The sequence below is a fragment of the Mastigoproctus giganteus genome, chromosome 5, assembly GCF_048544385.1.
Source record: "Mastigoproctus giganteus isolate SK-2022 chromosome 5, ASM4854438v1, whole genome shotgun sequence".
Classification (NCBI taxonomy): domain Eukaryota; kingdom Metazoa; phylum Arthropoda; class Arachnida; order Uropygi; family Thelyphonidae; genus Mastigoproctus; species Mastigoproctus giganteus.
The window spans coordinates 126,292,347-126,305,244 of record NC_143579.1 but is presented as its reverse complement, the minus strand read 5'-3'; the positions used below and the strand labels follow the sequence as shown (position 1 = coordinate 126,305,244).

The following is a 12,898-nucleotide window of genomic DNA, read 5'->3' as shown; positions in this document are numbered from 1 at the left end:
TTACTAAGTCTCTGACAGGGAATATCGGAACGGACATATACACAAGTACTGGCTTTGAGGCAAAAGCAATCATACAGCAAATAATTTGGGCAACTGAGACGAGCAGTGGTTGAATCAACCAATAACTGAGATTCTGTCAGAAAAAGTACATGGGGTTTGGCAGACTGCAAGTGGAAATGGACATCATCAAAATTAGAATTGAGACCATGTATATTTGTGAAATGAATTAGGAAGTATTTGGGAGGTTTAGATCTTTTCGCATATAAGTTTGCTCTATTAGTTTAACAATTGGTGGTGTATTCCAGGGAGGGCCAACAAATCGATCGCGATCTACCAGTTGACCACCACTTTAATTTTGGTAGATCACAATGAATTTAAAATATATATAAAAATTGATCAGTCTAAATCTAAATGTTATTATTATTATTATGCACCCCACTGCATATGCTTATTAAAATCTGTTGAACCACATAACTACTCTTGTCGCCACGTTGCCAGTGGGCTTGTCGACTGAAAATTCACGCAGTTACGTTGTGGAGAGTATTTTTAGATGCATTTTTACAAATAACAGATTCTCTTCTTGAAAATTTTAAGAACAAAAATGAAATTAAAAGTGCTCTTCAAGATCTGCAATTATCTCGAAATACTGTGATGCGACGCATTGAAAAAATTAGTAAAAATGTGAGCGAATAATTGCGTGATGTTGCTAATTGTGTGTCCTTTTCTTTACAACTGGATGAACCTACAGACGTCAGTGATACAGCTCAATTGCTCATTTTTGTTAGCATGATTTTCGATAATTCTGCCACTAGAGAAGAACTGCTGGGTATGGTTTCGTTAAAAAAAAGAACTAGAGGTCTTGATATATTTAACACATTCAAAAATTTTATTGAAAAAATTAAATTACTACTATTTAAGCTAGTACCAATAACAACAGATGGAGCTAAAGCAATGACAGAGCATCTTAATGGATTCGTTGCATTGTGCCAAAAGGATGATGAATTCCCAGACTTGAGTTTCCACTGTATTATCCACCAACAAGTGTTAGCCAGAAAAAGATTAAATACTAAAAGTGAAAATTCGAGCAGTTACATTGTGGAGAGCATAGTGTATGTGTTGAATTCTTATTTAGCTTACTTAATATGGACAGAGCTTTCAAAATCATGAATTCCATCAGAGGACAATCTCTTCAAAGGAGACTTTTCAAAATGCAACTCGATGAAAATGAACCAGATCTGATATTACATACAGATGTGAGGTGGCTGAGTCGGAGTAAGTTTCTACAGAGATTTCGAAATTTTCTGAATGAAACTAAAAAAAAATTGTTGATCAAAGGGGAGATGATTATCAGTAGCTACAAGATGCAGAGTGGTTGTGTGATCTGGCTTTTTTGGCAGATTTTACCAGTAAATTAAGTGATCTGAATTTGGAATTACAAGGAAAAAATAAAAATGTGGGTGACATGATTAGTAGTATTTCTGCATATAAATATTAATTTTTGGCAAATGGCTAAGAATCTAAAAAAAAAGATTACAATCATTTTGCAAATACAGTCGATTCCGGTTATTTGGGACACATCAGGACTAGTACATTTTGGCCCCAATAAGCGGCTGCCCCAATTATGTGGAGTTTCACGTAAATAGTTAAAAATACAGCTTTACGACTGATTTTCTTTAAAATCAAATCACATTACAGTGGACTCACCATAGTAAAATACCCTGCCTGGCAACCCAAAGGTCACAGGTTTGAATCCCGCCTCGAGCTTGGATCACAGTAAAATGCAAAAAACTTTGTGAGGTGCATTTTGGCCACAGAAGCCGATGCGCCAACAACTAACAAAAAAAAAAATAGTAAAATACCAATCACTATACAATGTGTAAGTAAGCACCAGTCATTGTGATCATGTTTGTGAATTGAAGTTTAATTCTATTAAACAGAGATTCTAATTAGCGAAAATAGGAGGAATATCATCCAAAGGCTATAAAAGTAAAGATATACTGTATTAAACACAATTTTACACTTTATTATGTTACTAATTAAAAAATTAAATGATACGTGAAAATCGGAAGAATATTTTCCACAGGTTAGCAAAATAAAAATAAATTTACGCTTGCTTACGTGCATAGCTTAATTAATACGTACTGTAATATGTACACACTAACTAGTTGACATTTCTGTTCACTGACATTTGTGAGTGGGGGTTAAAATTTAAAACAGTAAAAAAGATAAACAATCAATAACAAAGAACACGGCAAACACAAATTGCAAGTAACACGATACGCAAAAGTGAGAATGGAGTAACAAGTTACGAAGCTTAAAAAATAGGAATGAAGAGCAGATTCTGAAAATTAATTTTTTATATGATTGAAGCACTGCCAGAAAAGCCCAATAAACAGGGGACTGCTAATTGTTTTTCGTGTTTTATGGTTGTGACCTCCAGAAATCCGACCGAACCACATGGTATGGTCGGAGACAATCGTAGGGTAATCTCAAGTGACGCAGACTCCTGCCCCGATTAAACAGCATGTTGTCCCAATTAAGCGAAATAAACCCTGGCTATTTTCTCGACTGGGTTCTGTTCTTTAAGATTTGTCCCAAATAAACGGCTGCCCCAATTAACCGGAATCCACTGTATATCTTGTTTTTGAATTTAATAGTCAGAAATATGTTTCTGAAATTGAGAAATTTGTGGATGATTTTTAAACCAGATTCAGTGATTTTAAAACAAATGAAGACATTTTTCAGTATATTTCTTATCCATTTAACATCGACTTAGATAAAAAACAAATTGCAGAAGAGAAAAAAAAAAAAAAAAAAAAAAAAACGCTGAGATTTTTCACAAGGAGAAAATATTACTCAAAAATGAAATTAATACATTGCGAAACGATATCTTCCTAAAAGCCAGATCATCAGAAGAAGACATTTAGAAATATATTTGCCGAGAAAGATACCCAACTGTAAAAAAAATGCAGTAAACTTTTAAATTCCTGTTTTGGTTCCACATATCTATGTGAATCAGCTTTTCGTATTTGAAACAAACAAAAGAATCGTTCTACTCTTACAGACTTGCATACAGAACATTCTTTACGGTTGGCCTTATCACAGTATATCCCCGATTTTGAAAGCTTGGCAGGTGACATGAAAACAAACTTCATATAAATTAAAAACTTAAATACGTATGAATTTAAAATAAGAATCATAAGTTGTATTTAATTTTAAAATTTATAAACAACATTTTTCAATATGTGTTGATTAACTTTTTTTTAACCATGTGCGACAAAAAACTCTTGAGATGGTAGATCGCGGCACATTTTGAAGAAAAAAAGTAGATCGTATCACAAATTAAGTTGGCCATCCCTGGTGTATTCAATAGTAAGAAAAAGTGGGGGGGAGGACATGCTGTATGAAGTAATGAAATTTTTGGATATGGCATGCACATGGTAAGAATATACCCAGATCTTTGACATAACATGGCCTCGACAATGCCGCCCCCCCCGCATACACACTACTCGGACTCCTTCCATCACTATCTGGCAGAGTAGAAGTAGTAAGATTATACACTAGCTGATCCGGAAGCCTCCTAGAGAGCTAGTACTAACTCCACTAGTTAGTACTAGTCTCCTAGTACTAACTAGTGGCCGGCCGGCCTACAAATATCATTTTAGAGCTGTACCCTCAAAGTGTAAGGAAGTTCGGATCTCGCCATGCTGTTCATCATAACCTCAAAAGACATCAATCATACTACATGATGGAAGAGATTGGGAAGGATTGACAGGATATGCACTGCCTTGGAAAATATCCTGCTGGCACCCATGGAAACAGCCATTTTTTATATTTAAAGAAATTAAAATATCATCGGAATTTGGGTCCCCTACATTCCCGGTCCACGGGCAGCCACCCGAACCTAGATACGGCACTGGTCCACTTAATATTGATGGTTCTACTGTTGATGATCCTGCTCAGGATGCTGAAAAATTGAATGAGTATTTTGCATCTACATTCACACATGAGGAATTCTATATCGAATGGGAGGGCAAAAGTATACTAAACTAACTTGGAGCTAAATGATTTTGTAATAACAGAGTGCAAAGTGGAGTAGACACTTGAAGTTATACATAAAAAAGGCACCTAGAATCTATAGAGTTATATTAAAGGAAGCGAGGGACACTGCTGGACCAAGGTATTTTTGTGCTCCAGGCAGAAAGACTTTTCGGCACCCCCTTTACTAATGATATATACAGTGAAACTTCCCTTTAACGGACAGCCATGGGGAACGAAAATGTGTCCATTAGAGAGAAGTGTCCGCTAACAAGAAGTCTGAGGGAGAAAAAAAAAAAAGAAAGAAAGAAAAATCGTTAAACGTTTAATGTAAAATTAAATTAAATTATATACAGATTTTGCACAATATTTTTGTAAATAATATGCATACAATTGTGCTATGCATATTATGACTTTATTATTAAGAAAAATACATACAGTAATCACTTCTTTTCTTCTGCACCTTCTTCCGGCTGATAATTTTGTTTTCAACATTTGTTTGGAGTGAAGAAACCATCGAAAGTCCTTCAGTATCTTCTTCAGCGGCGAAAAATATTTTTAAACGATTGATTTGTATGAGTGCTTCTTCTATTTTCATCGGTGGTTCGTCGTTAATATGTTCTTCGACAGAATGACCTCCTTCCATTTCTTCATCCTCATGAGGAACTTCTTGAAAAATATCGATGATAATGTCGTTGATATCTAGAGCACCATCTTCTGTAGTGAGGTTCTAGTCTATATCTTTGTAGCCAGAGTCACTTGTAGCTGAAGTGTCGTACATTATCAATAGATGTTGAAGTTCTTGTTCTTCTTGGTGCTCCACATTGCTGTTCACAACTTCAATTTTTGCGTTTGAGAAGCCAGACTTTACAAAACAGTTCACGACAGTTTGTTTTCTAATTGCGTTTACTGAAGAGGAAATCCATTGAATCGCATCTAGGATGCTGATTTTCTTTGCAAGGTCACTCGCACATGTTACATTGTTCATGTTTGCAATGAGATGTCTTAAAACACGTTTTCTGTAGTGAAGTTTAAAATTTTTTATTATCCCTTGATCCAAGGGCTGACACTCTGCAGATGTGTTTGGTGGCAGAAAAACGATTTGAATGTTGGACAATTCAATGTGCGGGTGAGATGCAGCATTATCCATGAAAAGAATAATTTTTCTGTTTTGACGAATCATGTTTTGGTTAAAGTGACTTATCCATTCGCTCATGATATCTCGTGTCATCCACCCTTTTTTATTAGCCTTCCAGTCAACATTCAAAAGATTCAACTTTATGCCCTTGAAACAACGAGGATTTTGTTGTTTTCCTATAACAAGAGGTTATTCAAAGTCTCCCAGCACATTTTTACACAACAGTACAGTCAAGCGTTCCTTAGAAATTTTTCTGCCCTGGCACTTTTCGTTTTTTAGGCTCATTGTTTTTTCAGAAAGAGCTTTAAAAAACCCTGTTTTGTCACAGCTGTAAATATCCTTAGCTTCAAAATCACAACATAAATCTTCCAATTTGACGGTCCACTCTGTTACAACCCCAGTATCAACAGATCCACCTTCACCACTTACGGTTTTCCAAGAAATTTTATGCCGAGTTTTTGAACTTGTCTAGCCATCCCGCAGAAGCTTTGAACTCATTTACTCCCATAGATTTTGCAACCTCCAAAGCCTTTTCCCTAATAATATGCCCATTAATGGGAATTTTTTTTTTAGCACGTTCGCGACAAAACCACTCATACATAACATTGTCAATTTGAAGTCCAACAGTTTTCGGGAATGATTTTTGAACCTGATCATTTCCGTGTTGCCAAAATTGTTTGAGCAGTTCATTTTTTTTCTTTAGGATGTCGCTTACCTGCGTCTTCCCGATTTTGAATTTTGCAGCGAGATTGTGAACACTATTTTTTTGCCGATCATACGCATTAATGAGTTCGTCTTTATCTTTTAAAGTTAACTGTTTACGAGAAGACATTGTGCACTTCACATGACACTGAACAAAACTGAAAAGACGAAAGGCCGACCATATTCACCCCCCCCCACACACCGAATTCATCAGAAGTTTTACACGTGCCTTAAAATTCTTGAAAAAGTGTTTAGAACCGCGACGTAAACCTTGATAAAATTCAGAGAATCGGAAATAGAAAATAAACACACGATTGAGGCAATACGTGGAAGAAAAGATCCTAGAAAAAGGGCCGTGAGCTCTCCCGCAGTCCGTTATGGGGAGATCAAATTAAGTGCTAATCTAAACGAAACAGTGCAGATTGCCTGTCCGCGTCCGTTACAGAGAATGTCCGCTAGACAGAAGCTGCAAACACGTTAAAACCAATAGAGGTGAGTTGGGGAATTTGAAAATGTCCGTTAACGAGAGGTGTCCGTTAGGAGAAGTTTCACTGTATATATATTTTTCATAATTTGTAAAATTTGGCACCCCTTAAAGAATGGTTCCTTGGGCAATAGCCCTGCTAGCCCGTGCCTTAATCTGGCACTGGCGAGAGTAGTAAGTAAACCCTTAGCAATAATTATGAGAGCATCCTTAGATTCAGGAGAAGTCCCCGTGTAGTGGAGTTGAGCAAATGTATCCACAATTCACAAAAAGGTTCAGAGGGTGACACAAATAATTATAGACCTGTTAGTTTAACTTCAATTCCGGGGAAAATAATGGAGTCACTAGTTAAACAAGCTTTGCAATTTTGATATTATATACTTTGATTTCAGGAAAACTTTTGATACTATTGCACATGGAAGACTGCTGTACAAATTGGAGCGGTATGGTATTAAGGGCAAGTTGCTACAATGGATAAAGGGATGGTTGAATGGGAGATAGCAGAGAGTGGTAATAAATGGACACTGCTCTACGTGGACTAATGTTATTAATGGAGTCCTCCAGAGTTCGGTGCTGGGCCCATTGTTGTTTTGTGTATTTGTTAATGATATTGATGAAGATATATCAGGCTTAATGTCCAAGTTTGCAGTTGATAAAAAGGTTGGCAGGGTTGTTAATGACAGTATGACAGTATGCTACTGCAACAGGATCTAGAAAAGTTAGGCAGATGGGGGCTGAGAAGCGGCAATTGAAGTTTAACATTGACAAATCCAAAGTACTCCATATGGGTAGCAGTAACTCAAGAGAAACATACCATCTGTGTGGTACTACACTCAGGGAGGTGAAAAATGAAAAAGACTGGAGATAATTGTGCAGTCAGACATGAAGTTCTCTGAGCAGTGCAGATGAGCTGCCAGAGAAGGTCAGAGTTTTGTCAATAATATATAGAAAATTTGCTAGCAGAGACAAGGAGGTGATTAGTCCCTTGTATAAGGCAGTAGTCAGGCCACAACTTGAGTACTGCATACAGGTCTGGAGGCCTTATTTTAGGAAGGATGTAGAGTTACTGGAAGGAGTACAGAGAAGGGCAACAACACTGGTGAGAGGAAAAAAGGGGCGCACTTACAAAGAAAGGCTTAAGTTTTGCAAATTGCAGCATTTGGAGACTGTGCATCTGACTGAGATGTATAAGGCTTTGAATGGTTTGAGCAGGCTCAATGCTGATGAGATTCTTCCACTTGCTCAGATTAAGAACTTGAGGGGGCATAGGTTCAAACTGAGAAAAGACAGTTGTAGAATAGATGTGTGGAAGTTTTCCTTTAGCCAGCGGGTAGTTGACTGCTGGAACAGACATTTATCTGTTGTTGTGGAAGTTGATAGCTTAAATAAATTTAAGGCTGAACTAGACAAACATTTAGAATGGCCAAATCGGTGAAATGGTAAGGGGTTTTTTTTTTGGCTGATGCTGTATAAGCTTGCTTTCTTGCATCATATGCCTCAACTATTGCTAATGATGTAAGAAGTTGGGTTCTCCAAGGATCAATATTAGGACCACTGTTGTTTTTAATTTTCATAAATGACATCGATGAAGATATAAAGGGTATGATGTCTATATTTGGAAATGATGTTAAATGATGTTCCTACCATGGAATATTGGTCCCATATCTGGGGTGGTGCCCCCAGAACTTCTCTCAGGCTTCTAGATCCCATTCAAAAGAGGGCAGTTTATAGGTGGTAGATGACTTTCATCAACCGGTAAAATACCACCACTTTGCTTATTGGAGGCTTGAAGTGGTGAAACCCATGTTTAGTCTCTAGAGCAAAGTTTCCGGCATTCTCCTCCCCCCATATTTCTCCTTCAACCCATGCACGGTACTAAGTACTATAGGTTTTGATACCTTTCGTGTTTGGGGGTTTTCATAAAAAAAAAAAAAGGTCAGGTTAATATATGACCCATCTCGAAAAGAGTCTCTCCACTCTCTATCTCATAGACATTCTGTTTCTGCTAGATGCCTTTTCTATAGATACTTCCATGGGCACTCTTCTAAATTGGCTTCTATAATTCCCGCTCTCTCTTTCAAACCAGTCAACATCCTTTAACTGTCCAACTTCAAACTCACAGAAACTACTTTTCTTCTTCCTCACTTATTCATTCAACTTCTGTTTTCTGGAATTAACCTTCCTTCATTCATATGTATTTTCTGAAAATTACAATCTATAGAAGTTCAAGTCTAATGTCACTAAATATCTTCTTTCATCATCTTAATCTCAAATTCATGTACAGTACTAAGTACTATAGGTGATAATACCTCTTGCATTTGAGGTTTCATAAAAAAAAAAAAAAAAAATATATATATATGTGAACACACTTAAAATTGCAATCAAAAATCAATAATTACAGATTAACACCATCATTTCCTAACTCCAACAGTTACATGAATGACTTCCACTGAAATTGTGTATGAATTTTTTATTATTTTTTTATTTTTAAAATGCATGTACAAAAGCTGACTCATTTTACATCAAATCAACAGACAGTTTATCTTCTTTAGTCTGCTTTATCATACTCATGGTACCACAGTTAGTTACTATACTGATTTCTGATTTAAGTAAGAAAAAAGGAAGTTTGCTATTTCTGAAAGAAACATTAAAATGATTCTTTTCCATATTATGCTAACTGCACTCAAATAAATATCGGTCTGGCCATCCACTTTTTTGTTTTTGTTTCTTTGTTGGAAAACAGCATAATCAGCAATGTGGTCATGTCCTCCAAAACCATATAACGGTTAACTGTAATGAGTGCAGAATTTAACTGAGCCAAAAGTTTCTGCTATGCATCAACCAATTTGAAATGACACAGTAAAATGCACTGTACAAAATTCTTTTTAAGGTTGTTTTAAAATAAAAGCAGCTTAATAAAATTAAGACAATTTTCATTATAATTAATTTGTGGCATGGGGAAGTCTGTTAGATGATGGACATGTTTGATGCTATTTGCAAACATATTTTACTTGCATGAAACATTAGGCTGGGAGTTAGCATTTGCCAAACACAACTTTTAAAGTGACTACATGGCAACTGAAATCCAATATTTAGAATGTAATTTTTTTTTTTTTTTAAATAAAAGATTTTTCATTTGTATACAATTCTCAAAAGTTATCTTGTACCAATTTATAAAATATTCAAGAAACTCAATAACAATGCTTTGCTGAAGTAACTGCATGAAATTTATGGCATTGGTGTATGGTATGTTTCGGAAAGGGAAATTATTTTTAGAATACTGTAAAAATCTCTTTTCTCTTGATGTATAATACACTGTACAGAACTATATATAATAATAATTTGCAATACTAAAGTGCATTTTTTGCATTTTGCTTCTACTGAACATGCATGCACGTTTGATGTCAGCAAAAAATACAAAAAAAAAAAATCTGTTCTCACATTACAACCTCAGCTTGGTTGTAATGTGAGAACAGATCTGGTCAGAACAGATTTGGTCCTCAACCATGTATTGAACATTACAACCTTGGTGGCAATGTTCAATACTTGGTTGAGGACCAAAATTTTACCTTACCAAACTAATATGAAACTTCAAGACAGTAATGGTAGTAGCTAGCTATCGCTAAGATCACATAAAGTTTAAGGCAAAAACGACATGATAATGTTCATCTTATTGCTATAGTTTCAAAAACGGAATGCTTCAAATCATAGCAGGCCACCATTCGAGCAGCAAGCTTTCGAGTAATATTGAAATATGAACGTATCCTCAATTAACGTGTCGGAAATCTTGTGTATATTGCATATATACCCTCTTGTAAATATACCCTTACCTGATAATTATTTTTAAGCTACTTACTCAAATGATATATTTATCCAGTATTGCACTAGCTATTTTTCATGGAGAAACCATTCTAAGCAGCGATCAATACGTTCCATGCAGAGAAGCACGAGAAGTTATCAATGGTCAAAATCCCTTCGGAAGACATCGCGCAATTGACAGATAACAGACGCCATACACTCTCGCCCTTTCCCAAACAAGTTTGTCCTCTATTACGTTCTACCTAAATAAAGTAATCTCTTATCCGTACCTGACCAAGTAAACTGATGTTTACAAATTTCATTCGATAACTGAATAGCATACAGGTCGATGCACATAGCGACCAGACTGAACTATCTTTTAAATTCGCGCAGTACTGAAATCTTATACAAAATAACTTACCTTTTAGTAATAAACTGCCAATAATTTTAAATACTAAAGGTTTCTGCTTCTTATTCCTAAACATGTTCCCATTGCTCTAACCATCCATTGAAAGCTGTTGTCAACGTGATACCACTTTATTGTCAACTTTGCGTTGGGAAACTGACGTCAGAGAGTAGGATAGTTCTTTGAACTATCATTGGTTAAAATGATTGGCCGACACAGCAGCACAAACTTTTTTTTTTTTTTTGTAATCTGCATATATCCTTTACATGTGTTCCTTGGCGACTTTTACAAAGAGAAAAAAAAAAAAAAAACTGCCGATATTTCTTATTCTGAAATTTTGTCAGTTTTTCAAGTAAAATGTCATTGATTGACTCTTTTTGTTGTATTTTTTCATACTGCTTAGCTGCTGCCACTGGAAGCATAATTCGCACATATCACAGATTACATATGGATCTAGGCTGTGCGCGCATGAATACTCAGTGTTGTCATCCTGTTGCAATCATAACGCTAACTATTACGATTATTAAATAATGTATCGTAGTTTTTAATCCCAAATTGTATTACCTGTCTAAAGGGTTTTATAATGCTATATACATGTGGGCTAAGGATGAAAATGCCGAGTTCCTGTAGGAAACAATAGGTCGAATAGGAAATCCAGTCTTGTGTAGTTTTACCTGACCGAAAAGTGCAGGAATATTGTATGTTCTGGCCTTCTATTCCTTTAACTGGGCCATAGTAAATAATGTAGTCGTTTTTTCGATACGTGGTTAACGTCTTATTGTATTGATTGACCAAATTGGTAAACTATTTTCGTTAGATCCTTTTTAATATTTTTAATTGCGTTAAATTGATTTTTAATTATTTATTTTTTACTCTAATGTAAGTTTTCGATTTTTTCGTTTTAATTTCTGGAGAGTGTTCTACGTACTATATTGAGGTAAACTCCTCTTATTATTTTACAAATATTAACAAATAATGAATCTTATTTTCAATTTAAAAATTTATTTATTATTTATTATTATTTTTTTTTTTTTTTCGATATTTCTCAGATGTCTGACCGAAGGGAACGACTCTCTGGTTATGAATGCAGAAAAAGAAGGAAAAAAAAAAAAAACGAAAAGCGACCAAATAAAAAAGCAACAAGTTCGATTACCAGGTTTCTGGACATGCAGTCACAGCCAGGACCGTCGACTTTGGTTTCCTCTAGCCTTACAGCTATTGATGAAGAAACTGAAGCACGCGAATTATCACCTGTATAAGATGCTGACATTCCAATTCAGCAAGAAACAACACCAGGCGCAAGTGAAGCAAATTCGGATGGAGCTGAAAGTGAATTTCACAATAGTGGTTTACAATATCAACTAATTTCACTTAGTGATCCCAGTAAATGGCCACAAATCTTAAACAATAAAATGAGAATGTTGTTAGTTGAAAACAAACCAGAACAATTTAAAAATTTTGATTATCCCAAAAATAAAGATAATAAGAGAAGAAACTTTTCAATTGAATATTACACTAAAAAAATTACGAAACGGTGAATCATTTTCGCGTAATTGGTTACTGCATTCGATTTCGCAAAATGCTGTTTTTTGTTATAATTGTAAATTGTTTTTAAGTAGTACTATTTCAGTTCCACTTGTAAACGGTGGGTTCAAAGATTGGCAACATTTAAAAAGGCGTTTGAATATTCACGAAAGAAGCAATATGCATGCTGAATGTACTAACAAATTAATTAATTTGCCTAAAAACTCAGAATTGCAAAATACAGTAGATGACATCTTCAAAGTCTATGAAATCAAGAAAAAAAAAAAAAAAAAAACATGGAAATCAGTATAAAAGAGAATTGTTCTTTGAATTCAAAATTTGGCTTTAAGGCAGTGGTGGGTAACTTTTTTCGTCAGCGAGCCGAATGAAATTTTCGTATCATGATGCGGGCCGGAATAGATTGAACGATTTAATAAAAAAAAATCAGAACCTAAAAAATGTTATATTACTTGAATTACCAAATTATTAATGTATTTTTTTAAAAAAATATCTGAATGTCCAATTATCATTGAAAATGCGGCATTCGGCATCAATTTTTCTTTTTTTTTTAATTGGCTCATTTCATGGGCTATAAATTATATTAAATTAAAAATTGTAATAATTAGAAAAGGCATAAAACATAAAATATCTCGCACCAATATTATTTTTTTCAATAAGAAGTCAAACCCAAAGGAACTTCGTTCGATCGATGCTACAATAATAATTAGGAAATAACTCTTTGACGCTGCGTAGAATCACTTGGTTACTGGCCGCGATTCCCGATTGAACCGAATTAAGCCGAACGTTT

At 35.1% G+C, this 12,898-nt stretch overlaps 1 protein-coding gene across 4 annotated transcripts in view; it reads right to left on the bottom strand.

The window, feature by feature from the left end:
* The window catches only part of RhoBTB (Rho-related BTB domain containing), a 388,644-nt gene extending 377,920 nt beyond the window's left edge, over nt 1-10,724 (bottom strand). For 3 of the 4 annotated variants that reach the window (XM_090374193.1, XM_090374190.1, XM_090374192.1), the window contains exon 1: nt 10,663-10,724. The gene's annotated coding sequence lies outside the window, so the exon portion shown is untranslated. Of the gene's footprint in view, nt 1-10,218; nt 10,319-10,662 lie in introns of those variants that run through there. The other variant, XM_090374191.1, reaches the window with a different exon arrangement.
* Nucleotides 10,725-12,898: the final 2,174 nt, after the last annotated feature.